Here is a 26,460-nt window from a genome sequence, read left to right on the forward strand (position 1 = left end):
TTATCATCACTATGTATAAAGTGCTGTGAAAGCACATTAGTAAGCGCATCATTCCAAAACCTTTTAAAGGTGTTCTTCTATGTCCCGTGCGATACTTATTTTAGATTCTTATCTTCATTATCATAGACTCTCTAACACTCATCTTTGGGTCTTTGGTATTTTCTTGAATATACCTTTGGCACCTAGTTTTCCCAATCTGTTTTATCAGTTAATGACAGTTGTTTGAATGATCTGCTCCATAGGACAGAACTCTGGACACTGAAATCAGACACCTCACTCAAAACTCAAAGAACATTATGAACCACTTCAAATAATTTCAGGAATCTATCCAACTTATTAAATAATTATCTTTCAAATTGCAAAATATAGGGACTTATCTAAACTTCACCACCAAAGCATTCTGAATACATTTTGTCAAATAGTGAATGGTCAACTATTATACAAAAATCAGTGCAAAGTTTCATCCAGGCAGCCTTAAATGTACTCTTCGATGAAGAAATAACATCCTGTAGAATTTCTGTTGCTTTCACTAATTTTTGCAGATATGATTTTTTTAAATTGTCAAGCTATTAAAACAAATTGACCTGCTTACCTTTTTCCTGAGCTTCACAGCCTATAAAAATGTCATCATAAATAAAATTTAAATTCTTAACTAAAGACCAACCACAAATTTTAAATGACCTCTAGAACTTAGAGATAAGCCCATCTGCAAGGCTCATTTTAATAAATTTTACTTTTAAAGATAAATGTCTATCGAGGCAAAAATATAAAAAATAAAATAAAACAAACCCAAAACCAAACAAAACAAAATGGATCAGTTTGGAGTAATCTGGTTGTTACATTCAGCAGTTAAGTTGCAATATATCTGCCCCATCTTGAATTGCCACTAACCATAAAAGGAGAATGGTGTCAAACAATTATTTGGCACAATGCTTGACAAGCCAAAACTTTTCAGAAAGAACCTATCTTCCCCTCATTGTTTACAGAAAAGTAAATTCATCCCACCCTTAATATTCAGGGATCCTACATTATCAGTTCCGTGTCATATTTTGTCTCTTTCCACTAAGAGTGGCAGAATTTGGAAACAGGGGCTTTAAAGTTTAAATCCATATAAGAACTTGACATAGGTCTGTTTGTACACATCATCTTATCTTTTAAAAAAACATAAAGAACTTTGCCTTTAAAGCACTTATTTGCTGCTTTATAATATGTGGACATAGTTTCAATTTGGATGATACCAAGGACTGCTGAGTAATAACCAGGGTTCTTTCCACTCAGTTCTGCATGCATGTCATCTTTGATCTCAAGTGCACTGGTAATTAGTGCCTTATTTTAATATCTTCACTAAAACAGTTCAGGCATTTAGAAACAAAGTATCAATGAACTTAACATTTACTTTAATTCATTTTATAAATAAGCAACTGAGAATTTTGCTCCAAGTGGCTGCTAGTGTAGCCCATTCCATAAATGGCATTCTCCGAAGCATAAGGCACAATATGATATGAATGCAGCTCTTCATAATAAAGAGACTGAGAACAGCATTCCTGTACCATGAACTTCAGCCGTTTTCTTGTATCAGAATAAGCAGTCTTATAACAGGGAGCTTCTTTAAAGTATTCATAGCTCTCTTTCTCCGTCTCTAGATGTATCTTCCTCAGCAAATTGTTAATTAACACAGACCTTCTTAAGTAGGTTTCTGGGTCTTCAAGAAACCTGAGCTTCTCCAGAGAAAGTTTGAGAATGCAAGTCCTGTCCTCAGGCAATATCAGGTGCTGGAAAGAAAATACACTATTATTTATTTTTAGAAAAAAGAAAACTAGAGCTTTTTGCTCTTGACAAGACTTATAAAAAGGAAAAAATAATGATAAGTAAACCCTTACTTTTGGAAAATACCCATGGTAATCTTGATGTAAATCTTCTTCTTCTGCATATTTTCTCTTAAAGTAGGCTACTTTCGACGTTGTTAATGTATATGTTAATACCTTTGTTGGATAAGCTAAACAAAATAAAATAATGGGAGAAAAGTCAGATTTATTGTGGCAAAGAGCATTTTATAAGTTCTGTTTATAAGAAGAAACTGTTGGTTGACCCTGGAAAAGAAAATTCTATCTTCATTTACTAAGCAATATGATAAAGTCGTCAGTAGCAATTCTTTTGTTACCAAAAGGCCTGTTTGTAGGTAGTTGCCACTACTCAGACCCAAAATAGATGTTCCAGGTTGGAGAGTTATATGTATTGCCTTACGTTGCTCTTCAAAAATGAATACTTACCAATCTTCTATTTAATTTCATGCCATGTAATGTCAAAATAGGCCCAAATTTAAAGTTTATTCACAAAATCAGTGGAAAGAGGGAAGTAATTTTTCATCATTTACTTAAACTCGCTAGTTTACAAAGGGAATATAATGTTGCTAGATTAATCTAGGTTAATCCAATTAGTGTAAAATGGTTGGTAACCCAATTACACTTTAAAGAAATAATCATGTGTGTCCATAGACAAACCGTATGATATGGTCATGGTATGACCATCCTCATAACACAGAGGTTAATCATATGGAAACGAGAGGTGTAAATAGCATTCTGACTATCAGACTTGAGCTTGGAATAATATCTGAACATGAAAACTTTGTTCTCTCCTTTCAAGTGCTGTTCATGGTTGGTGGGTTCGAGCCCTATGTCAGGCTCTGTGCTGCTGGAGCCTGCTTCAGATTCTGTGTCTCCCTCTCTCTCTTCCCCGGCCCTGCTCTAGCTAGTGCTCTCTCTCTCTCTCTCAAAAATAAATAAACATTTAAAAAAATACTATTGCTTTTGAGGATTCTGCCTTTTTAAAGGAAAGACATAGTGTTCTGAAAGCAGATTTGCAGAAAGCATTTGGTTTGAAGGGAGTTCTTACTATATACTGTAGGTGGTGCTCATATCACAGAAAACAGGCAAGTTCAACATCAAAAGCAAAGGACAAGTAGCACTGAATGAATTTAGAATACAAATTGAGTCCTGGTTAGTACATACTCTTTCAACCTCAGAGGACTGAACCAAAATAAATGTTCATATTTATACGTCATCTATTTTATTTTTTAATTCACACCTTCAAATACTTCTAGGTATTGAAACCATTTGATTCACAAATGAGTAATAATGTGTTGGTTAAATAAATTTACCATTAAGACTTTTTATCTTTTTATTCTAACACCTTAACTTTTTAAAATCTTAAATATTAAAAATATGTTATTCAAAAAGCTTCTTCTAGCTTTTCTTCCAATTCAGCAACATCTGTATAACACTTCCTGCAACTTTGGGTAACTGGGTGGTTTTTCTAAACCATTAGGTAAAGCTACAAAAATGACATCTAACGCATTCCAAATTTTCACTGATACCAGTGTAGACTGTAAACCCAAGAGAGTCTTCAATTAGAATTGACATGATCTGTAAGGGCAGTAGGAATTTTAAAGCACTGGTGCGTCTGACCTAAAAAGAGAGAAATGTGCAATGATCATTCCCAACTGAAGCAACAGCAACAGTTGCCACTGTCTGTATGGGGTCTCTGAATTCAAGAAGTAGAATACTCAATTTAAATGGAGTATTCACAGATTTCAAAAGGTTGGGGAGAAAGAAGAACAAAATGTATGTACTGAAAACAAAGAAAGCATTGCTGAATCCAGTTTTCTCAGCCGCTGTTTTTTTGGTTTGGGGGTTTTTGTTTGTTGGTTTTTAGTAGACTGTGTTTTTTTACATGTATTTTTAAAGCATTTCATCAAATAATTAGGTGAAGCTTTGGGTTATTCTGTGATGACAATTAGTTATTGTGACTGAATTCTTTTTTAACTGTTTAACTAGTTGATGTCACAGTGGATCTCAAGTGTTGGAGAGCATCAGAATCATCTGAAGGGCTCTTCAAAACAAATTGCTGGGTCGCACACCCACAATTTCTAATTCAGGAGCTCTGCACCAGGAGATCATTTACATTTCTAACAAGTTTCCAGGTGACCCTGAGCCTGCAGGTGTGGGGACCACATTTTGAGAGCATTGGACAGGCATGGTAGTTGCACAACAGCTAGTAGAAAAACAGAACATTCAGCCCATCAACTGATTGCCTTATCATCCGGATGTCAAGCAATCAGCTTGATTGATTTTTGTTGTTGGTGGTGTTGCTATCGCAACATTGGCTACATTGGCTTCGATGCTGTAGCATCATGAACAAAGCCAGACTGCCTTTTAACTAAATACTGAAGGAAGAATGAGGTCACTTTTCAACATAAATTCTGGGTTCACATTCTGAAGTATCGATGACTGTTATTAGCATTATAGCTGGAGAAGTCACTTTAAAAAAAAAAAAAGTAAGGCCCAAAGGATTATACAGTAGGAAAGGATTGATGAAAGACTTGGAAAGAAGAATGACTTTACCATAGCAAACATTTTCATCTATGTATATTTTGCCTTTTAAACATCTGCTCATTTTATTTTCCAAAGGAATGCAATGTCTATAGCAGTTAAGACCAAATGAAAACATTTAAATGAATGATACAAGGCAGGGAAGGTGGCAGCTTTGGAAAACCAAATGTCAACTAAACCAAGTGATACTCAGGGGAAGATATTTTTAATTACTAGACCAAGACCAGAAAATTATATTAAATGTCTCCAAGGTTCACTGAAATCCAGTTTGGCTATATTGGAGAAGTAAGCCTCAGATACAGAATGTATTAGACCCTGAAAACACAGTAAATTCTCAGGGGTCCAGATTTGTATCTCAGCTCCATGGACAACACACTTAGCCACTTAGTTTATTGCTCTTAAAAAACACCCCCAAGGGTTGTTGAAATGCTGAAAAGCTTTCACAGCTGGTATTGGTTTGACAATTACTTCCTTGCAGGCTGTTTAGCTATTTGCAATGTTTTTGGCATAAATGTTTTTGGAGGATGCTTTTAGCCACTTTGAGGCTAAAATATATAGCAAACATAAGTTCCTACATCTGTTTTCTTGGCTGGATTGAAACTCAAAAATTTCGGAGCTGGAAACTTATTTATTGACTACCTGATTCGGCCTCCAAAGTTTACAGATGAGGAAACTGTGGCTCAGAATGGTTCTGTGATTTACAATCAGTACAGTCAGTACAATCAGTTATGTGGGTATGAGTTTGGATTTTGAAGTCAGGTTGAAGTGGGTTTGAATTCCAGGTCTGCTGTTTCTTAGTTGTGTGGCCTTGAGAAAATCACATAAACATGTCACAAGTCTCATTTGTAAAGTGGGGATAAAATATCACTGGCTCATAGGATTGTTGAAATAATTCATGGAAAGGGACTGACACTGTGCCAAGCAGATAGTAAGCACTTAATCAAAGGCAAACAAACTCTTATCAGTGCCAATAGGCACAGACCTATCCCACAGACACAAATCCCAGCTGGCCTCCTAGCTCTGACTCTAAGACTTTTTTCTACTGCCCTTCCTTCCAGAGATACTAGACTGTAATTTGAGAGTTAAAAGACTACAAAAGAATATTTCAAATGATCAAGTAAAAAAACATATATGGTATGGGTGCTATGATGACTCCAAGAAAATGTTTCTGAATTTCTTGCCACTGATCATACCTTTGGGATGAAAGAAATGGACATTGTTTCTGAAACATCCAGATAGTCATTTGGAGAATTTAAGTTCCTCTAGATATCCAAAGAAATATGCCTGTTATGATCCAGAAAACATGTATAAACCTGTTTATATCATTCTCCCATAACTAAAAAGCCAAACTCAACCCAGAGAGTTGAGATAGACAGGGAAAAAGTGAAATGATTTTATGTGTTCATTTTCACTGTCCTGAGTTCTGAGAATAGCATATAAATTATAAAGCTGAATTAGGCTGCGTCTAAATTTATCTCCAAAGGTAAAATGGTTAATGCTGGCTTGAATACTCACACATAAAATACCTATGTCAGGCTCAACGTATTTCACGGTGTAAAACTTCAAGAAGCAACACATTAGAAGTTAGGGAACAGAATGACTGCCCCCATCATTAGGGTTCCAGCAGCACAATTTATACACATTTTAAAAATAAATGTTTCAAATGTAATTACAAACGATTGCTCATGCGCTCCTCCTATTGTTCTGCCCCTGCCTCCAGACATCTGAAATCCTATTATTACATGAGTGATTTTGTTAAGTACATGGCCCAGGGGCAGTACATTAAGGAAAGATCATTAGCAAATTAATTTACCAACACTTCGAGAGAACAGACAATAATAAAAGAACAAGGCCCATCATGGCGATCCATTCTTTGTCTGAGCCTGCAAAACCTGAGAGATGGTGAAGAAGTGATGGCTTCCACATATCTTCATTTTAACAAAGTTTCCATTCTCTTCCCTACAACACCTTGATCAATAAACTGCAAAAACTGAGCTGAGATCCTCCTATTACATGTGCCTTTGTAGCCACAGACGAAAGAACAGTCTTATCAATTGGAAGAATAAGGTGGGGTCTTGCCTCCCATCAGGACAAACCATGGGCCCGGACTTCCAGTCCCTCACTGATTTCCCTTTACATGGCATTAGCCTGGCGTGAGCCTTAGGAAGTACACGTCCCTACCTAACTACACAATGCTGTGTAGTCGCAAAGCTAAAACACATCCTTCCCTAAAGATGACAACCACTTTTGTTTAGAAAGAGCTATATCATCTGTCACTGTTAGCTGCATTCTTCAGTCTTGCCACATGGCTTAAAATACTTTGACACGATTTTCTAGTGCTGTGAAATAACACTAGTTCAAATCCCAACTCCACAATTTATGTGCTTAGTTGCTTCAGGCAAAGCATTTAACCTCAAAGAGCCTGAGTTTCCTCATCAATTAATTGGAGGAACAATATCAAACTCACTGAATTGTATGTGAATTAAGGGAGATGATATTTTAAAAGCACTTACTCAGCCGGTGCTTGTCACATTTCCACATATTTTCTACTCAATAAATTTTAGAGTGAGAGTAGTGATCTCATTTTTGAAATCATAAATATGTGTTCTATTAAGCAGTACTGTGTTATAGCAGGACATTTGTCCTCTCTTGTGTTAAGCATAGCAGCGCGAAACATTCACAAGTGCACTCAAGAAGGTGGATGGAAGCAACGTTCAAGGCTGCAATACCGCTTCTTTTTTAGACCTTGAGTTTTGTGATACCAATTTCCCATCAGTTTTATCCCTTATAACCCCTTGCCTGGCACACTTCTAGGTAATATATTCTATAGAGCAGAACTCAGTGGCAGTTTTTAGCTCCAAATCAATGGAACAATCTGTTTCTACAGATTTATCATCCACTCCAAGCACAAGATTGACTTTGCTGGCAGCTTAGAATTATCAACAAGTTGTAGCTCCTGGCAAAGTTTCTTAGGAACTTCCAGGGATAATGACAAGACAGAGAAGTTTCCCAAGACCAGAAGCACTGTCTGGGACTGGTTTCCATGTCCCTTGGGATAGCCCCAAGTGTACACATGGAATAATAAATAAAATACCACTCTTCCACAGCTTATCTTGTTCTACAGTTGATGGCCTCTGAGCCAACGAGAACCTTATTAAATGGGATATGACCAGCCATGTAATCATGAAGTTACCTTAGTTGCTGCACCAAAGCTTAACTTCTGCCATAATCTGGTCCTATTAATGACAGACACCAAGTGCAGTATGTTGCATGGGTAATAAGTTTTGTGCTTTACCACTCCTCAGAAGTGCATTCTTTAATTTTTTAATGTTTATTTATTTTTTAAATAAAGAGACAGAGAGCAAGCAGGGAGGGGCAGAAAGAGAGGGAGACACAGAATCCGAAGCAGGCTCCAGGCTCTGAGCTGTCAACACAGAGCCCAACACAGGGCTCAAACCCATGAACCGCGAGATCATGACCTGAAGCAAAGTCAGATACGTAACTGACTGAGTCACCCAGGCACCCCCATTCTTTGTTTTAAAGGGTGATGCTCCCTTGCACTACACCTTTCACCTTGGAGAGTGGGAATGAATCAGGAAGAAAACTGGCAAAGCACTCACATTGCTAGATATAGATTCCAAGAGATACCTTACTGATGAGATATGTTGGGAGAGTTATAACTTCCTTAGATACCCAGGTCTGTTGCTCAAAGAGGATGGCTTTTCAATCCCTCATATGTGGACTGCAGAGATCTTCTGAAAATATACTTAATCTATATCACCTTTATTGTCTTCCACTTCGATACCATCTTCAGGTTTGAATATCTCGCCTACAACATTTAGCCAGGTACCCCAGAAGGGTTGTAGAAAAAGATAAGATGGACTAATCATTAGCTTTTCTCATTAAGAATTTGCCCCAGAGTTGAGTGATTCTCTGCCTTCACTAGTATTGCCTGATTTGTGTCACCATCCAGAGTTGCTCTAGTGGTAAAATGTCCCTCGTTCACAGGTTCCCTTTCCTCTAAAGACTTTTGGTCCTTCATTAAATTGCATTGTGTTCAACACCAGCACTTTACTTAAGTTAACAGCTGGTTTTATCCCCCACATCAGGTATGGAGAGATGAGCCATGGAACAGTAAAGCAAGTAGCACATGCAGACAGAACTGACACTCGAGGCTCTTGAGCTCTGATTCTCTTTGCAACATCCCCAACATTTCTTGACGTTTATAGTCAATGCTCCCTTTTAATGATCATTTTAAAAAGACTACATACTCTGATACACCACAAGAGAGGGATTTCCCAGCTTCAAATCTGCCCCTCCTCCCCTTCTAAGCATCATTGATATTTGAAAGAGTCTTGTATCTCTACCTGCCAAGACGACTTTTTGCCACACAGTACAAGATGAAAAAAATCTTTTTAAAAAATTCTAACTATAAAGCTGTATCATAATACTGAATGTAAACACTCTCAAGCCCTTAGTACTTTTTATTAATACCCCCTTACGACCCCCACTGAGAAATACTGCAGTAAACTAGATGGCTCTGTTATTAGCCTGTTAACATAAATGTAATCCAGAAAAATTAAAAAGAATACTTGTGTTAGCCTAAAAAGGGGAAACATTAAAATAATGTATTGACACTAGCTAAACAGACAACTTCTTAGAAAGGTTGGGGGGAGGGGGAACTGACAAGAAGCTGCTCCCCCCAAAATGGAAGTTGCACTTACTTCTTCATCAGTTTTAGTGGTGAATATGTATGGTCAGTTTACCCCTCTGCTTTTGAAATCATTATTTTATTTCACCTTTCTCTAGGTTTCTGAAGCATGTTGCTTTGACAAATAGAGCAATCCAAGCTGGTTATGCCTCAGCTTTAGAGCTATTGTAAGGGTGTTGGTGTTTTGACAGCTAACGCCAGCTGGCATGAGTCCTCAGTGAAGAGCCCAGGGCTTTGGCATCTTGATCAAACCTTTCAACATTTCTCCATGTTTCAAAGCATCTTATAAATCCCAGGAAAGCAACATGGCATAAAATTAAACATGGAATGTTCATAGACACATACACACTTCCAAATAGAATATATGAGGAAAAACTGAAATTAGAATGTGGTTTCAGTTTTAACCTGCTTGATCTCAGCTTGATCTAAGCCTTATAGCCTGAATGACATCCTCTTTTTATAACTCATCATACATACGAGTAGAGCTGCCATTCCCATCGACAAGAGTGACTAGATCCTAAACTACAAAGTGGTGGAATTTTTTTTTACACTCTTCCTTAGGATCTAACAATATCTCTAGAACTAAACGCTTATATTATAATGATACCATTTGATTTAGTTTTATTTATTTAAAGCTAATTACCATGATAAAAATTCCTGATGAATTACTTTAAACAGATATGTTCATCAAAAGTGTACCGTATATATTCTGCACATTATACATTCAGAATAAAATCAAAATTAAAATTTAAGAACCCTTTTCACTTGACCTTCTTGATTGCAACAGTGGTCTCAATGAAAGTGTAGAGCTTTTCTTGTAAATTAAAGGGCATCAAATGATTTTAAACTCCTATGCATATTACATAAGAGAGGATGTGTATAAATTACTAATGCACAAGACTAATGCATATGCATGAACCAATACTTGTGGCTTATTCAAACTTTCCTCAGATTGATAGCATGGCTAGAATTCTACATACATCTCATGGCAGATGACAGTAAATCTTACAGGTCTCCTTGGATTTGTTTCTTACCATAAAATATAGTACTTATAATGGAGAAAGGAAAAAGGGGTGGTGGTGCTAAAGGCAAATGACAGTGTTAGTGGTCATCTTTAATGTTTACAATTATTAAACTAAAGATATTTCAATAAGTGACTATGGACACCAGTACCTTTAATGTCTTATGATAATCATATAAACTATACAATTAGACCAGAATAAATTTTCAAATAGATTTCTAAATAAAACTGCTCAGTCATTTACTTTTACAAAGAGAGGCAAAGTGAGGGAAGAAACACAGCATGCTATATTTTCATGAATTTGATTGCAATTTGCTAGGCTGGTTACCTACAGGATCGGCACATGGATAGCTCAGTCCATGTGAAAGTTAAACACAGCACTGGAGAGCTGAGCATTCATTAAATGATTGTATTCTGACTTGAAAATTTGGTTTCAGATGCTTAACACTCATAAGTTTCTATTATCATGACCTTAATGCAAATTAAATTTTTAAAAAATCACCAAGATCTCTTTTTGTGATTTAGAGACTTCTCTTCATTTCCTTCGTTCATACATGCACCAGTTTGCTCATAGGGCTTCTGCTTGACACGCTCCCCACGGCAGGCTACCTAATTTGGCCCACCCTATTCACATGGGTCTTAGAGAGGAAAATCTGCCAGCCCACAAATGTCCTCTCTACAGAAAACCTCTATTGACTTCTACCCAGCAACCATCTATATAAACAACCCCCTATATTGATCTTGTAAGTTATGGTAATGCTATATTAGCATTTATTTCTCTTGATACGTATTTAAACAGTAATTTCTTTTAAGCTGGTGATTACCTGGTAAAGCTGAATCAATCTGAAAAGTGTATTTCTAGGACAGCTTCAGAAAATCTGGTGAGAGTTCCCCTTTGCACAGCGAGCATTTCTCACAGCCTCAGGCTCATGAATGGCTACCTGAGATTTTGAAACACAGAGACAGATGCAAAATAACATCGGAAGAGTCAGGACTGCACTGACTTTAACTGGTTATCAAGTCAGGAGAACGCATACAGTAGGAGGATACTATGAAAGATGTTCAAGGTGGAGCTGTTCTGGACCAGATAGATTAAATAGATTAACCTTCAGGCACACACCATTACTTTAGTGTTCTCCAGATTTAATTTTAAACATAGGGAGCCTTAACTATCTTAAGAAATTTGGAAAAAAGTGAATAACTGATTTCACCAATTATTTACTGGGAGATTACTTGAGGGGTGTTATTGGAGGGTTGATTTTTTTAAAAAATCAAGGTCAGATATACTTAATTTGTTTTTGAATGCCTGGTTTTGTATAATTTCAAGATATATTCTCTCCGAAGTTACAATCCATCAGTTAACTCAAAACTAACTCAGTCATTCTCTGTACTACATACTATTTCTCACATTGGAAATAGCCAAATGGTACTCTTTCTTTGAAGATAGTTTTTCTTTAAAGGGCCATGTTTAACTGCACCTTTTCTACATGGATGTATGCTTACAGATCTCATCATCTTCTATATTTAGAGAGATGAGCTTTCCAAAGGAAGATAGGCAGCCAATGAGGAGGATCCCATCAAAAGAGAGGTGAGTTACTATGGTTACTTTTCAGGAGATTGAGTAACAGTGAACGGCTGCTCCGGCCAAATGGACCCTTTCCAGAGCAGGACCTAAAAAGATTGTTGCTCTCCATACGTGTTGATACAATTAATCCACACTGCACGATGTCATTTTAGCCGTAACCGCAGGCTTTCTATGGGTGCTTACTGCTCCCAGCTCTCCTCGCCACACACGGGAAGCGAAGTCAAAGGAAAAACAAGGAGGGCTGAAAACTTCCGAACACAAACCTAGTATCGACTGACAGGGGACTCCTCAAGAACCAATTCCATGATTTTTAAAATATGAAGCCAGGTTATTTGAGACCACCATCTGGCCGCTTTTCAATGACTGGGAGTGGAGTAGGATCCCAGAAGAGTCCCTATCCTCACCCTCAGTGAAACGGGTCTTTCCTGAGCCTCAGAGAAAGGCACATTGCTGGCTGAGTCCGGACGTACCTTGTGAGCTGGGTCCGCCGACCAGGAGATGGGTGCATGCACCTGTTTCGTAGAGGCGCGGGGTTCGGTGCTCCCTCCCGCTTTAGAGGCGCTGTCACTCTTCACTCGGGCGCAGACAGCAACGGCGGCGACGGCAGCGCGACAGCGACAGCGGCAGCAGCGGCAACTGCAGCTCGGCGGGCAGCCCTGGCTCCTGCAGGTCGGTCCCTCCAGTCTCTGAAGCGCCTCTCGCCTCTCGCTCCGGGTTCGGAACGCAAGGCGGGCGCGCAGCTGTTCTGCGCTCGCATTGGACCAGAGGGAGCAGATGTTACCCGGTTGCTAGGAGCGTTGCTAGGAGGCGATGACGCCCCTCCACAGCTCAGGAGCAACTTTCCTGTAGGTCGGATGCGCTGGCGGGGGCTGCTGGGAGCTAGGTTTGAGAACAGGAACGAGGAAGCGCAGCGAACAAAGAGCCCCGAACGGGGGGTGGGGTGGGGGGGTGTCCTTTCCTTGCTACTGTTGGGTCCTGGAGAGGTGGGGAGCTGCGGGTGCTGAGAGCCACAGCTCTGCGCGCGGGTCTTCGGGCCCTGCTCCCGTGGGCCTGGGCAGGTGATGGGGGGCCGCTCTTCCCCAGGCAGGTCACTCGGAGCAGGCCGTAGCTGGGTGTCCCCTGGGGTGATCAGGTTTGGGAATGGGAGTGGGACGGTACTTTTGGTGGCTGAGGAAGCAGCAGAAGTTGGTGCCTTTTAAACACCGAGACCCACAGGAATGCTCTGCACCTTGGGGCAGGACCATCGCAATGGGAGAGATGGAGGAGGGTGTGTATGGCCTGGGTGAGGCGTGTGGGATGGAAACTATAGGAACTTCTGCCTTCTGGGGTTCTCCTCCCCTGCGTGTTCCAGTTTGTAACTTTCAGGTTTGAACAGTTATAGATTTTGAATCTAATCCATGAAAATCAGACCAGACTCTCGTTCCTTTTAGCACTGGCTATGACTGCTTACTGGTATGGTGCCAAAGATTTCAGAAAAAATGACCCTGAAGTCTTAGATACTCCCTTTATGGAGTTAGAAAGAAAGTCTTCATTTTGATCCAATGGCAAATTAAACCCTCAGGCTACTATGTAAGCTTCTTTAAAAATATACAAAAGTAAAGATACTTTTCACAAAGGAGACTGAAGAAGGTATGCATGTTTCAGTCCTTTACACTTCAGTATAAGTCCACCTAAAAGGATTGATTGTATTGTCTTTGATATCACACTCCAGGTATGCTTTTTTTTTTTTTAAATCATTGCTTTTTGTTGTTGCTGTTGTTGTTAAATGGAGTTGTTATTCATTGGTGGGAGAAGAATGATGAGAAGGTCAAAGTGGACAAATTCAGGCAGCCAGTGAGCCAAATTAATGAAGGGAAAATGACAAACGTATTAGAAAGTTTGACCAAGGCAGAAGGGGAATCCCTCAGAGAAGGAATCTCATTGAAGAAGGATATACACCACTTCCCTGGTTCCCTGTAGGGTCAGGCCAGGGCCTGGAAGGAAGAGAGCACCACTGGGAGTCAATTAAAAAGAAAAGTTGCTGTGTTCAGAGCCAGGACAGGGCTGCTGTGCAGTGTTCTGTTGACTCCTGCAATGGTGGCCATTTTGCAAGGCTGAAGGGGCTACACAAAGTGGTCCTACAAATCTCACTGGCCCTGCTTCCTCAGGCACCAACTGAACACCTATGACCAAACTTGGAGTTAACAATTCGTTAGCCCTAGGGTTTGAAAAGCCAGTCACCTTGTGCTAATAATGAACCTGACCATAGGAATCCCATAGCAATGTAGATCAAATCATCACAGGCACCCTTTAAATACCTTAGGATTTTGTCAGTTATACCTCAAGGTCCAGTCACACTAGCTGTCCTGTTTCCTTGAATGAGGAAGGCTCTCACTTGTCTCAGGTATTTTGTACATGCTGTTTCTTCTTCCTCAACATGCCTCCCTCTTATCTGGCTTACTCCTACTCAGCTTTTATGTCACAGCTTAAATACCACTACCTCATTGTGGCTTTCCCTCACAGCCTTCCACTGGCTAGGTTAGCCTCCCAATTACATTCCCAAATCACCTTACTGGCCCCATTTCAGGAGAGTCATCACACTGGGTTTCCGGCCAGTGCCACCTTGTTAACCCTGTGTTTCCAGTACCAAGCACACAGTGCACAGTCCATCAGAGGTAAGCACGAGCACATGTGAATGGGTGGAGCCACCCTGACTAGCTCAAGGTGTCTGGTTTTACCTTAGCTATGTAGTTATCAGCTGGTGAACTCACACAAACCATGAGGGCAGCCGCTAGTTGCTGTCCTTTAAGTAGAGGGGGAAAGCCTGTTATATAGAACATTGTTTTCTCCCCTTCATGAGACATTATGTTGATTACAGCAACTTCTTTTTCTTCTTATAGCATCTTATAAAGGTCTCTACCTGGATTTTACGGGCATTGGGAAATAACCTTAAAATTCTTTATATATTTTCCTAATTCTGTTCTCTCTGTGTTCTCCCAAGTAAGTAGGATCCTCTGAACTAATCTGTTTCATCTTTCCTTAAAATACTCCTCTACCTTTACCTCATGTAAGAAGCACCCTTCATCACCACGTGCTATATCTCTATGGAGCAAAAAAATTAGCTCTTTGGGGAGCAGTTAGCTAACTTGACCAATATGGCCAACACTTCTATTCTAGTTGATCAGAAGAGACCAGGAAACCTTGTTCTCTGTTGTCAATATAACTCTCCATATAATTGTCAAATCCCCTCCTCATCTGGGACCACCTCAAGAAAGATAACGGACGTTGGAAACGTGATAGAAATGTCATGGAAATCCCAAGATCACAAAATTGCTTGATGGCAAAGCCAGAAATAAAGCACAGGTACGAGTTTAATCTTTACTGGGCTACTTACGTTTACACATATAGGTTTACAAATTCTTTGATCCTCCTGGCAAGAGATTAGAGATTCTGGATTTTAAAATTAAATATTTAAATACCATACAGTCCACCTTATAATTAATCTAAATTGGGGCACCTGGGTGGCTCAGTCAGTTGGGCGATCGACTTTGGCTCAGGTCATGATCTTGCAGTTCGTGGGTTCCAGCCCGCATCGGGCTCTGTGCTGACAGCTTAGAGCCTGGAGCCTGCTTCGGATTCTGTGTCTCCCTCTCTCTCTGCCTCTTCCCTGCTCACACTGTCTCTCTTAAAAATAAACATTAAAAAAATTAATCTAAATTGTAATCTTCTCACCTCAAGACAACTCTTGAATCTTGTCCCTCCTTGAGATGACCACAGATGTAATGCTAATCCTGTCTCCTACTCCTTATCTATTTGCTAAAAAGAATGAGATGTTTTATTATATAGTAGAATGCACATTAAAATTCATCAGTGCTCCGAACTGTCACCCAAGCTTCCTCTTGAGCCATGTTTCTGAATCTCCCTAGAGAAACCCTAGGGAAATTGCCAAGACCCTATGTAGTTTATAAGACATGTAACGTGTTTTGATTTGTCAATAAAATGTTACTCAAAAATTTTTTAATTACTACAAAAGACTTTAAGAACCATAGTCCTCAATAACTGTCTCAATTATTTTAACATATAGAGATGGCAAATCTCTATTGAAGGAATGTTAGAAATAGCAATTGTTTGTCAAGTTTTTAGTACTGCAGATGATTTACTTTAAAACTCTATTCCCTCTGCAATATTCTGTTTTTGTTCACAGTTTTATATTATTTACTTTGGTGTTTTTAACAGGTTACATATGTATGTAGTGCACATACACATGTAGAAATGATCCACCATACTCAGACTGTCAGCTCAAACTCTGCCCTGTGGCTCTGAGAATGTGAATTCAAGTGATCTTTATTTGCACAACCATACCTGAACAGTGTAGAAATGTTCTAAGATGACTCGTGTAGGCGACTAAAATCCTTAATCAGTTGGTAACGTTCTAGTGCCACTGTGGGTTAGGAAGAACTTAGGTAATAAATGAGCTAACAGGGCGCGTAGGTGGCTCAGTCGGTTAAGCGTCGGACTTCGGCTCAGGTCATGATTTCGAGGTTCGTGGGTTCGAGCCCCATGTCAGGTTCTGTGCTGGCGCTCAGAGCCTGGAGCCTGCATTTCGGACTCTGTGTCTCCCTCTCTCTCTGCCCCACCCCCGCCCAGACTCTGTCTCTCTCTGTCTCAAAAGTGAATAAACTATTAAAAAATTTTTTTAATAAAAAATTAAATGAGCTTACAGTTAGCAGGTTTTCCTCAAATAATCACCACTCCTACAACATTTGAAATAAAATTGTTTTTTAAAAAGGAAAACTGTGTGTGCTAGATACCATGTAGAAGAACCCTAATGGATTCATTTTTCTGTACGTACAAATGAACAATTCCTAGCCTTCTTAAATATAGGTGGAGCCATGTGACTGGTTCTGACCAAAGGAGTTTAGACAGAGGTGATGAGCACTCTTTAAGCCTGGTTCCTTAAATATACATTTGATTCTTGTGCTTTTCCTTTCTCTTCCATTTGATTGGCCATATAGGCCTTCAGAGGCCCGAAGGACTCTGGGATAGCTCTCAGTCCCTAAAATGCTGCTAAGAAAGAAAGCTGCATGGGCAAAAACATGTTAGTGAGAAATAAACTTATCTTATGCTGACTCACTGACATCTAGTGTTGTTTATTTTAACAAGTAGCGTTAATTACTGCAACTAATACAATATGCAAAAATGGTAAAAATAGAATTTCTCCGAAACATCTAGAGAATGGTTGTTTGTTTGGGGGATGTCAACAATGTTTCTACAGCTATGAAGGTCTGACCATAATAGCCCTACTCTGGTATTTCTAGCTTGCTGCACTGGACCCTTATAAACCCATTCAAACTGGCTATACACAGAGAAGCCAGGACTCCAGACAAAAGCATCTCTGATAAATTACCTATCCTTTTGTACAGGAATACTTACATTTTTCCTTCTCAGAATCCTCTTCAGGTGCAATTTAATTATCTCAGGTGATCTTTATGTATATATAGCTCCTTAGTTACCCAATATTCAACACTTTGTCATTTGAGTAGAAATATGTTGGTTCATATATGTGTTTAACATAAAAGCCTAGAGCATCCTAAAACCAAAATAAATTATAGGGGTCATAAATATAACATTTATCATTAAATATATATACATATTTGCAGTTTGCATATATATTAAATATATATATATTTGCAGTTGGCATGGTGTTGGAGTTAATGGTTTCTCTATATACTAAATTAAGCAATATCATTCAGGCCCATAAAATTTGCATGTTGATGCTGCAAAAATGTATCTTTTTTTAGCATAAAAAAATTTCACACGTATACATATAAGCCATCTGCTTAAACTTTATTGATAAAACCAGTAGCAGCAGTTTTACAAAATTAGAATGATTTTCGGTTTTGAACTATCATGAGTTCAGTTGCAGCAGACATTTTGTACAAACTGGGGCTAATACCTCTTTTATGTTTCTGGTTTAAACAAAAAGCAATTTGAATTTATCCTCATGCATTTAAATATCTAATACAGACAGAGTTTTTAGGCTGCATAAAATACACTTCCAACATCACTGTAAGACAGAACTTCCACCTTAAGCATTATTTGTACAAGAAAAACAGTATAATTCTTCTAATCACAAACCTATTCTCTATCGCAGGTAAACAATTTTATATTTTCTAACATGTTTTCAAGAGTGTTTGTATCACAAGAGTATAGACATTAAATATTTCACTAGCTTGCCCAGTTAAAACACAGACATAACAGTGCAGCAATAATACATTAAAACCAGTGTTATGAAATCTGGGACATTACAAAAGGTAGAAAGGTATTCTAGTTTTGAAGCTTAACAATTAAAAAAAATTCCAAACCTCTTCCTATACACTAATTATTTATCAATAGAAGTAATTTTAGAAATGGGGTGGGTCATTACATTCTATAGCTGTTTGTTTTGGTAACAGCTGGAGATACATTCATGCTTCTTAAATAGAAGACACCGTAAGTCAATAAGTCATACTGTGAGGAACACAGGGACACCTACATGGAATGTTCTGAAGATTTCCAAAGTTTCTAAAATGAGAGTTCAACCCTTTGGAGGAGAAAGTACCTTTTGTTTCTTCTCTTGAAATTCTGAGCCACAAAGGGATTGATTGTCTGCTGGGAAACTTTGGAGGTCAAAATATAACAGCAGCCAGATGCCCATGAAGTATTGGGACAGGTTTGGGGAAGCTCCTACCTATAACTAACAAGTCTGGTCGGTAACAATGAATTTGCCCACGAAAGCCTTCTTGTGACTAAATATGTTTTAAAGGAAGGCCAGATTTTAAGTCATGTTACTCTAAATTGTCCCCGTAAGTGAAATCCATAAAACTATTGACCACCATTCACAAGCACCAAAAACTCAGGACAGTCTAGTACGTATAAATAACTCATGAAAGTAAACATGGGATGGAAAAGGTACAGGCTAACATATTAATACATCTCCAGCATCCAGCTGTGAACTGAACAGAAATACAAAGTACATTCTCGGCTGAGAACAGTGTGCTCCATGTAAGGGTAAAATCTCCTCAAAATAGTTTCATATATTCAAAATGAATGAATCATTCACATTTGCTTTTTTTGGCATGCAAGTTCTTCAAGGACACCCATCAAAACTTAAGATATAAAGGAAAACCAATAAAATATTTTAAAACAACAGAGTTGCACACAGTATGCATATGGTAAAACATAAATGTGTGAATATGAACAACTGTTTCGGATGGCATATGAAGACCAAAAAACTAGAGAGTCAGATTTATCTTGCACTGTGAACACCAAATATTGCTATGAAATCTTGGATGTACCTTGAACATGTTTTTTTTTTAAATCTTTACTTTTTTCTGGGAGATGATAAATGGTATTTAGGAAAAGAATGGTTGTGTGGGTGAGGAAAGTCATTTGGGAAGGGAAAGCTGGAGAAGTCTGATTCTCCAAGAGAAGTATAATAATGTAGATGGAAGGACCTTTTTTGCTGGGGGAAACATCTTTCCAAATACTGTATTCAAATTCCATTTTTTTTTTAAAATGCATAATACTTTCTCGGTACTCAACATTAAATTGCTCTAAAGGAAAATGGTCTATGTTCAGCTTAAAGATTGGCAAGCCTGCTGAGAAGATGGATTTGCAATTTGTTCTGGGGTCAGAGTGTCTGAACAAAAGAATTAGAGCCTAATACTTTATTTCTATCTTCTCAGAAGCAGAAGGGCTAAAGACCATCCCAACTGTAACTTTTAGTCAAATAACTAACATTCTATGAATATAGTTCAATGATTGGCAGAGATCTAGAAGTGTCAATTACTTTGATATATTGACACAAAGAACTGGTTTACCCTTAAAATAAAAATAATAAAATATCTCACAGCCTTCAAAAACTCTCAGTTCTGCAAAGTGGGTTTCTATCTATTACCTTGTCATGCCTATGGCCCTGGTACATGGTGGGGACTCTGAGTGTTTGTGATTTTAATAAAGAAGTGAATGAATCTTATTCTTATAATAACCTGGTGAAAATAAGTAAAATGTGTATTACTATTCCCATCTGCCAGATGCAAAATTGAAGGCTTAGAGAACTTGTGACTTGACATTGATTTGAGAGCTCATTAGGGGAAGACTTGGTAAAGAACATAGGTCTCATTAATTTTAATCTAATCCAATACTGTTTCCACAACCACACCTTCATCTCCACAACAATGCCTGGGTTCCGCAGGTCGCTGCAGCTACAAAGCAAAGGGCAGTCAGTGCATGTGAAAATGTCAAAATGTTTCCCAGATATTGATCATTAATCAGGTCTCCCCAGTCATCAGTGTGATTATCAGTGTTATCACTCCAATATCCACTACGTACTCATTCAGCCTATGCATTATCATGGGTCATCCTTCTACTCAGAATTCAGAGTCCCTGTATGATCTAGATCTTATATTCCACTTTTACTCATTTGCACTATTGACTATGACAGGGTGCAGTCCCAAAGCTTCTTTTCTCTTGGCAGCAGTGATAAATGTAAAGTCATATAAACTAGTAACAGAAGGTGGTTTTCTATCCTGAATCAGTAATAGTGTAATTAGCACTTTTTATCAATGTGTATTTAAATCAGTGCTCAGCAAGAGAAAATACTACAGAGTCACTAAATTTGGGGATCATATCCTCCCTGCCTTCAGAACTTTCTGTGCTTAGATTCCAATTGTGAAATTATGTAATATTTTCCAGGAATCTTCTCCTCAAAGGTGAAACAAGCCTGATACCACATAGGTGAAATTCAAGCCAGTTTGGAAGGTGCTACATTTTAGTTGTTGTGTCATATGGACAGATCTATGCATTTTTCTTGAGAACATGCACATCAACAAAATGTACTATAGCAATTAGAACTAAAAATAAATACATAATGAACAGACCAGTACATCCAGACAATGGGATATTATTATTTGGTGCTAAAAAGAAAAGAACTATGAAGCCATGAAAACACAGGGAGGAAACTTAAATCCATATTACTAAGTGAAATCAGCCAATCTGAGAAGATTATATACTGTCTAATTCCAACCATGTGACATTCTGGAAAAGGCAAAGCTATGGAGACAGTAAAAAAGATCACTGATTGCCAAGGGTTAGGGAGGAGGGATAAATAGGCAGAGGACTGAAAATTTTTAGGGCAGTGAAACACCAAGACAGAACTCTAATATAAAATATGGAATTTGGTTGGTAGTGATGTACCAGTGTAAGCCCATTACAGTAACAAATGGACCTGCTCTGATGGGGTACGCTGACAGTAGGCAAGGTTGTGCAAGCATGGGGGCAGGGAGTAGATAGGAACCCTGCAGTCCACTCAAATTTGCTATAAACCTAAATTTGCTCAAAAAAGTTTATTAATTTTTTAAAAAGCAATTAGATCACAAAGGCCATTATGCTTGTTCCTGAAAATAGAGGTCAAACCTTAATTCAAAATATTATTACAGAAATGTCTCGGTCACACTAAAGTATGCAAACACTAATTTCTTATTCACAAACTTAAAATAATAAAGTCTGCAATGAAATTAAAATTTTAAATTCTGGGAAACATTTTGTATTTCACAGTAGCAAAATTTATAGCTGCATTAATATGGTGGCATAATAAAGACTGCAATATAATTTAGTGTAGTGAATTATACAGTCGTTAATACAGATTAGCATAGCCCACAGGAAAATGGTAAAATTAGTAAACTTTGCTCAGATGCCACCTATAAGGAACCTGACAAACTCTTAAGAGAGACATGTGGCCCTAGAATGTGAACATAGTACACAGAATAGCTTACATGGAAATATCTTTCTATTAGTGTACATGTTTCTCGCCAATCAGAGTTCTTCATGGCAACCTTTTAATATCTTTCCCTCCAAATCAAGGTATTCATCAAATAAGAGATGTAAACTTTTTTAAAATAATGGACCATCAACTGGGCAACACTAAAAGACTGTCTTCAGTAAGATTTTTTAGGCCATCAAAGTTTCTGACCTGGGATCATGAGTTGAAGACATATTTAGTAGATATTTGAAATAAGTTTCTATGATGTTGTAACTAAGCAAAAAAATCCATCGGAAAAATCACTTTTGTCTCCCATTATAAAACTAAAATTAAGGGTTAGATTCAGAACAATTTAAACTTATTTAAGACTAGAAAACATTTATCAGTTCACCTGCCAAGGAAGGGACACTCCCAATGTTGACCTCTACCCCTTTGACAGAGATGTCCCAAATGTGTTTAGTGTATGATATCTAAGACAAGTTTTAATCAAAAGAAACAGAGAGGTAAGCAGGGATCTCTGTTTCATGCCATTATCCTCTCTTTATCTGGCAGCTACTGTTTCCAGTTCACTCTTTCAAAAAGTAAAAGGTAGCAATGCCTTTCAGCTATTAAAACATGGAGCTTATAAGAACTGTGTCACATTTGTTTGTACAGACCTAGCATTCCAGGCTCTGACCCGCTTACTGCTTTACAAAAGGTATTCAATATTCAATTATAAAAGTGAAAAATAGGAAATATACAACTTCTACTTCAAGCTATAACTCATTTCATTACTGGAATGGAATGGTGCATTTCTTCCCTCAAATGTAAAATGTATCCATTTATTTTGAAGGGAGGTATAGGCTGACAAACAGTATACTTATTTCTTAACTAGAGGCAGGGTAATAACTCTCACTTTCCATAAATCTTCTTACTTTCAACAGGGAGGAAAGAAATTGTTACAGAAGTACATTAGACAAATATTAAAGTGTAATAAAAGATCTTATTGTTTACCTAGGTTTTAAAAATGAAATATTTAGAAACAAAAACAATTGTTGAACTCAAACTGTTTGACTCAGCTACTACTCTGCAGTCTCTAGTCCAGAGTCTGGGATAACTATCTTTTGAATGAATACATTTTATATAAAAATTAAAAAAAAAAACCAGTAAGTAGATACTGTAAGGGGAAAATGAAGTAGACAAAAATAATGTATAAATATGGCAGTATCCATGGGAAGGCAGCCTTCTCACAATCCTCAAAGTTGAGTTGGTAGGTAGCATTGGTGCTCAAAGGCATGAAGTAAAACCTCCCATGGAGATAGTCTGAGGCAGCATTAGTGAACAAGGTGAGCAGGTAGCAACATTGAGTGTGGTATATTCTAAGAATGTCCATGGGCTTCAATGACTGTCTCTGAGTTCATTCTATAAAGCCCCAAGCTGTTTTACAGGTTCCACAGTGGCTATAAATACGTCTGATTATTGTCTATGTGTCTAGGATACTGCTTTGTCACCCAAGGGAAACAAAAACACCCTAGGAGAGGAAACTCACTTACCCAGAGCCTACAGGCATCCCCAAAGTCACCTAAACAAAGCCCAAACAGGATCTCCCCAGAGAAAACCTTCTCTTATGCACAGAAAAATCAATGTGGAAACAATGTCCAAAGCAGGAGAGGAGAGGCCTAGAGTGTTGTTTCTGTTGATTCTGTTTGGCGATTATACACAAAATATTAGATTTAGAAAGAACTTTAAAAAGACTGTCTTCCTGAGTCCCCTCCTGTTTGCCTTTAGACAGAACCCACACCCTGCACTGAGGTTTTTATTTAAAAGTCTTCCAAAACTGATACTTTGCTCTCCTTGGACAATTCCCCTCCAATGTGACTGAGACCTACCCCAGGACCTGGCTTCTTAGACACTGTCTCCATTACATTCAGTCAATACATTTCACCTCCTTCCAAGGATAACCCCATGATGAGAAACTCTGCTTTTTATAGCATACAATCAGACCAATTGAATAACTGTTGATAAACACTGTTTTTATCATGATGACTAATTGCTTCAATATATAATCACACCACTCCAAAAAGATTTAGTCCTGCACTGTCTCAAATAGCCTGGTGCTAGACACAGGGAAATCCAAGAAACACATTTTTGAATGAATGCAAAACCATCTTCATATCCTTCTTGTATCCAAGTTAAACTCTTTTAACCTGATTTAGATGGAAGCACTCACTCTGTCCACATGACCAAAAACATCTGTCCCCTATAACTTCCCTACCCACTGAATTATTCCTAACAAAAACCCCTAAGCTAAGTGATTTTTCCCCAGTTTCCCCATTTCTCCTTAATTGGGAATCCTATAACCTGAGTCAGCATTTTGGCAATCTGGCAATATTGGGATGCAGGCTCATTCTTTTCTTAAGTTTTTTTTTTTTTTTAACATCTCTTCATTTTTGAGACAGAGACAGAGTGCGAGTAGGGGAGGGTCAGAGAGAGAGGGAGACACAGAATCTGAAACAGGCTCCAGGCTTTGAGCTGTCAGCACAGAGTCTGACGCGGGGCTCAAACCCACAAGCAGTGAGATCATGACCTGAGCTGAAGTCAGACGCTGAACTGACTGAGCCACCCAGGCGCCCCATGCAGGCTCATTCTTGCCCATCTCAGAATCACACTTGGTTTGAAACAGCAAGAAGTGCATGACTGGTTCTTGCCACTTGGTTATCTTAAAGTTGAGAAGGTCTATTCCTGACCACTTCTGTTGAGCAAATGTCCACAAAGATTCTTCTAAATTCTCAGGAAACTCTCCTTTTTACCCATGGTTTGAACACTTGAAAGCAACACAACATGGTTTCTATTAGATCAACAAGTCACTCTTTAAAACCCTTCTCAAAAAGGAGTTGATATGAACTCTGATAGAATTCCTTTCATCGTAATCTCTTAAGGGACAGAGTGATAAATAATTGTCCTGAAAAGGACTTTCCAAGCAGTTAGATGACTTTTGACAGCTGCATTATTGGATAGGTTTTAAAAATCTGCCTATGAAGATACAATATGGGTGTATAACGTAGCTAAAAGAATTGTCATTTTTAAATACGTGTCAGTAATTGCCACACTGTTTTTTCTTTTATTTTCTTTTTCATACCAAAGTTGAAATATGTACTCAAGTTATCACTCTTTTGATGGGTATATGGTGCTTTGTCCATGTATGCATTGTAGAGAAGAACTGGGAGTAGGAGAGGCCTGGTGCCTGATTTAGCAAGATGTGCACACAAGCACCAAGATTTTGCATCCCCTCCAAACTAAGGGTTAAAAGGCAAAGATTTGGTTATTAAACCTCATTTGGGATTTATTATACACCAGGCTTCTCTCTTTTTAGGTTACCCCCTAAGACTTCTTTCTTTTGTAAATTCAGACCAGCTTAATGAGTCTGCCCTTTTTAAAGTATCTGAAAATTGTTTTTAGCCTTTCTCTAATGTTACTCTTACTTTCACTAGACAGAGAAACAAATCTTAAATTCCTATTTTTTAAGGATGGTTTGGGGTGGGGTGGGTACTGAATAATTACTATATGCCAGGCTCAACGCTGTTATTTTATTACTGTATTTTCAGAAACCTTATGATGTAGATATCATTTCCATTTGCCAGTTGAAAAATCAGGAACACAGACCGACTGAGTAATTTTCTAAAGGCCACACAGCTCATGGAGTTCCATTCAAACCCAGGCTAAGATTTGCAGCCTATGCCAACTTCCTCGAGCTATGTTAGACTAGGCTCATTTCCCTCATCTTTAAGTGTTTTCCAGAATCCCACAACTTGTGAAAAAATTATAGCTGTTAACCTGAAATGTCTTTTGGTTTGTTGGTTTTACTCTTCTTGAAAATAGACCAGTGGAGGCTAAAGGTATCCAGCATATGTATTTATTTTTTAAGCCTTCCATACACAAGCTATATGATTTCTTTGTGTTTTACAGTTTTGCCTAGCTTTTCTTTGGGGAACAAATTAATGATTTTTTTCAAGACAAAATACTTTTGCCATTTCAGGATTATCTATCATGATTTTGTTGTGGATCAAATGGAACAGATGTGCTTTGGCCACAGTTCCCCTAAAGTGAGAAGAGATACTGCATATATCTCTTTTCTAGCCCTGTTTATTGTTAAAGAATACTCCTCCATTTGTTTTTATGTCATCTACAAGTAATCCTTTTTTATCAGTTTTCTGATCTTACTGTACTAAGTTCTCTGCTGCAACAAGATAGCCAAGCCTTGGGGCAACTCACAGTTCAATGTCCACATTGAACCATCAGTTTCATAAATTTAGTGGCCATCAGGAAAACATCCTCACTTAACCTGATGGTGGCTGCAACTTTAATGATGGTTTACATGGAAAAGAAAAGAATTTTGGCTCTCAGATAAGACTATCTAGGACAAGCAGTGACTGACCGAGGTGCCAACAGTTTATACAATACAGCATAAGCTCCTGCCCTGCAAAGGCAGAGGCTGTTTCAGGCTTGCCACAGCACCTCACACTATGGAGAATATCAGTGCTGAAGTCAATCAGTTACTGTCATGGAAGAAGGAGCAGAGGACATGGTGCCTAACGACATGGGATTATGCTCACTTCACCCTCTTGCCATCATGGCATGGACTCTTTCTCAAACTCTGTGCAGGTGGATGCCAAGTAGAATACATCCAACAGCAGTAGAAGTTCTTCCATTAAGGAAGGCAAGACCTCCCTTTACAGCTACTCTACATGAGCAAAAATGGTCCCAAACAACTTGCATTACACAGGGGACTAGTGAGGGAGAGAAAAGCAAGAGCAGATGCCTTCCTGCCTAGTGAATGGCCCATTTTACAAACCCAACAATAGTCAGAGGAGAGCAGGGGGCACAAGAGCCACCACCGTGATTGGTGAAACCAGCACTTCTCGTGTTTTTTTTTTTTTTAATGTTTTTATTTATTTCTAGGAGAGAGAGAGAGAGGCAGCGTGAGCAGGGGAGGGT

The 26,460-nt window shown here is 38.4% G+C and overlaps 1 long non-coding RNA gene across 1 annotated transcript; it reads right to left on the minus strand.

Moving 5' to 3' along the window:
• Positions 1-1,376: 1,376 nt before the first annotated feature.
• Positions 1,377-12,410, minus strand: LOC144233993 (uncharacterized). Its single transcript, XR_013335828.1, has 4 exons — positions 12,176-12,410; positions 10,945-11,061; positions 1,881-1,996; positions 1,377-1,772 (listed from the first exon to the last, which is right to left on the minus strand). It is a non-coding gene; the product is annotated as an uncharacterized LOC144233993 (long non-coding RNA).
• Positions 12,411-26,460: the final 14,050 nt, after the last annotated feature.

The sequence above is a fragment of the Crocuta crocuta genome, unplaced genomic scaffold (genome assembly GCF_008692635.1).
Source record: "Crocuta crocuta isolate KB4526 unplaced genomic scaffold, BGI_CrCroc_1.0 scaffold55, whole genome shotgun sequence".
NCBI classification, from domain to species: domain Eukaryota; kingdom Metazoa; phylum Chordata; class Mammalia; order Carnivora; family Hyaenidae; genus Crocuta; species Crocuta crocuta.